The following is a 3512-nucleotide window of genomic DNA, read 5'->3' on the forward strand; positions in this document are numbered from 1 at the left end:
TGTCAGGTTTGCCCGGCTGCACCTTCCTCTCTTCTCTCCTTCTCGCTCTAGTCTGCTCCTTCTCACTGATTCTCTTGATTGAACACACCTGTCCTGATTTTCTGACACTCTTCAGCTGCGCCTCCTTTGTCACTCCCTATTTATACTCGGCTTTACCTTCACTCCCTTGCTGGTTCTTTCTAGTTGTTAGCCTTCCTTACATTACGTATTGTACTATTTGTCTCCTGTTTCCACATATGTTATTAGTCCTAGCGTCTCCTGTTGTTTTACCTGGACCTCTCCTCTGGACCTTGGTTACCTCAGCTCCATCAACCACCTTCACAGGTCGATGCACAGTCTCATCATTCATTCCACTCTCTGTTACTTCTTCAGTCAACCGGATCTCCACCTTGACCAGCCCAGGAGTGTCACCTACCCTCGCAGCCCAACCACATCACTCCATGGACAATAACCCCTCCACTAATGTTGGTCATCACCCGGTGATATTCATTCATTCTATTTTTTGTATATAAGTATTGCACCGTTGTTTGTATCACTGTAAATAAACCCACCTATTGCACTGAAGCCAGCCGCCTGGGTCTGTTCATTTCTGCTCGCTCATAATTGTGTCGAGCTATCCTAACAGGGGTTAGTAGGGCCACAACTTGTTTTCATTATCAGTTAATCTGACAGTTCTCCATGTCTTTATTAAATTATGTTCATATCACAACAACCTGGAGCTGAATATGCTCCAACCAGTGGAGGTGACAGTGTACTTCAGGAGGAGCCATAAATTGAATACACAGGAGTCTGTTATACACATCATTATTTAAACAGTGAATTAACTAGTTTTTCGAGCAGTGGATGCATAAAAGAATCTATGTACACGACAGCAAAACGCTCTGGCTTTACTTGTATTGGTGATGAGGAGGAGATGAGCTGCAGCAAAGAAGAAGAGGTGGAGGAAACCAGTCTGACCAGAAGAGTACACTAAACCAACTGGTGTGAGATGAATCAAACTCCACACACAGGACAAAGAAATGTGTTGTGTGTTTCTCAGCTGGTCAGAGTGAAACTTCTTCCATCTTTACTTCTGCTGCTTTATAACCTGCATTTTATCCAAGTATTGTAGTGAAATATCACACACACAGCCTGTCACCACTAATGAGGGGATTTCTAAGAGTTGGCCCAGGACGCATGAATGTGCTCATCGTGACTTTGGTCCTAAACACAACACGCCCATTCTGCAGTTCCTCTGTCTGAGACTTGTCACATCGTGACACGGACGAGTCAAAGTACAGTCCTGATGTGCATCTCTGCACAACTGGGCTTTACACACTTGTGAACATTAAACCAAAATGTAGGATATTTCTATATTTATCTGCACTGGTTTCTGTGTCGGACACTGTGATCTGCTCTGCTGAGGAACTATGATTGTACAGGTAAGAAGATGATGATGTCTCATCTATTTATCTATATATCTATCTATTTATCTGTCTGTGTCTAAACCTGCACGTTTTGCGTGTGTTCTAGTTTGTCAGTGTGTGGACATCAGGTCGAGTCAGGTCGCTGTGCACTGACAAAGATTTATAAAATATAGTGTCAATAAGCTGGGCCATCATCGGTTTTATTATTGGAGAGATTAAGAAAATTATTTTATTATTTATTATTGCTACAAAAAGTTCTGTTTCTAATTAAAACGACGCATTTCCGCTCTGGATTTGCGGAAGGGGGGAAAGGGGGGAAAGGGGGGGGGCGGTAATAACAGGCTTTGTATTGAATCTTGTAGATTTCAGGTCTTGTTCTCCCAGTTATTTCATTCATATATCAGTAATTTAAGTTTATAAACTATATTTTGAAACACCTCTGTAACTTGTGGGACTTTAATTTTGAAATTCTCCAGTGTTTCAGTAGAAATTATTGGTATTTCTGTGCTGCAATTTCTTGTTAGTTATCAGTCAACAGACACTGATATATCTGCCAAAAAATAATTTCTCCAGATACATCGGCCTAAGTTTAGTCCATCCTCACTGAGTCAGAACCAGTGGAGGCTCAGTGAGCTGATGATGTCTGAAGAGAAGAATCTGTTTCCTGATGTTTATCAGGTGAAGGTGGAGCCACCTGGTGGTAGAAACACGTTCCTGTAAACAGCGAACACCTTAATATGTCCAGTGTTTCCAGAGACCACCAACCAGTAGGTTTGTCTCTAATCTGCCAGTCGACACCAGTGGTTGTAGTTCACAGAGTTTGTGGCGTTTGTCAGAAAAGCTTTTGGTCAGTGGTGAGTAACAAACAGGATGATGAACAGGATCAGGTGTTGTCATGACTGAATGAAGTCAGACTGGAGAGTTTCCTTCTTCCACCTGGAACTGTGACCTCCTGTGTTTCTGACTCTTCACCTGTGTCTCCTCTCACAGGACCAGATGATCTGCTGCATCCTGATGCTCAGCAGCCTGGTCTCCTCTGTCTGGGGTCAGTTTATTATCCACTAAGTGAGAAGAAATGATCCAGGTTGTCAGTCAGTGTGGTCCTCACTTTCCCTGTGTGTCTCCTCAACAGGAACATGTGTAGTGAATGTGACACAGAGCTCCTATCAGGCAGAGGAGAACGAAGACGTCACACTGGAGTGGACGTTCACAACCACAGCTCACAGCTCCTCTGACTCTCTATTTATCTTCTGTGAACTGTTAACTGTTCACAAAGCCTCAGTCCTGTTCCGTCTCCATGAGGGCGTCGAGGTCCCAGAGTCCCAGGATAAACAGTTTTCAGGACGAGTCCAGTGGGACACAGACGTCCTCAGAGAAGGACGACTCAGACTCCATGTGTCCAGACTCAGGACTAATGACTCAGGACTCTACCTGTGTGAAGTCACCACAGGTAACGATGGGAGCTCTGACAGCTGTGACCTCAACATCACAGGTAAGTAGACTCGGTAAAACTTTGCTACCAGATTTATTTCAGCAGCTGTTTGATCAATAAGACTCTGAGAAGAGAAGAGCTGAGGACTTAAACCACAGGCCTTCCTGCTCTGACAGAACTAAACTGACTCACAGTAAATGATCACGTCTAAAGTTGGAATCAGAATATTTGTTTGTACATAAAACATGAAAATTTACTTTTCTTTCAGAACCAGATTAAAGGTTTAGTTCAGTCACTGGCTTACACAGTAAAGGCTTAAGACGACATTTGAAGTCATCACCTTCAGCTCGATGACAGTTTTTTGATGTTTCCTAAACTGAATGATTTGTAAAAATTGTATATTTTTTAAATTTGGAGGTTATTTTGTCAAACTCATGTTGCTCTTGTCCTGTTACTGTAGTTTTTTTAAATGAATGTTCTAACTCATTGGGAATCTTGTATTATTCTAGATCCAAAGTTTGTTAAAATGTCACCAAGCGAGACGCCGCTGCAGCCCAGGGATCACCAAACCCTGGGTCCAGAGGACACGACACACGTTACAGGTGAGCAAACAGTTCAGCTGTGGGTCCAACAAACCCCTGAATCATGATCATATTCATGTTTCCCTTTGTCTC

This window comes from Monopterus albus, unplaced genomic scaffold, assembly GCF_001952655.1.
Source record: "Monopterus albus unplaced genomic scaffold, M_albus_1.0 scaffold9.1, whole genome shotgun sequence".
NCBI lineage: Eukaryota > Metazoa > Chordata > Actinopteri > Synbranchiformes > Synbranchidae > Monopterus > Monopterus albus.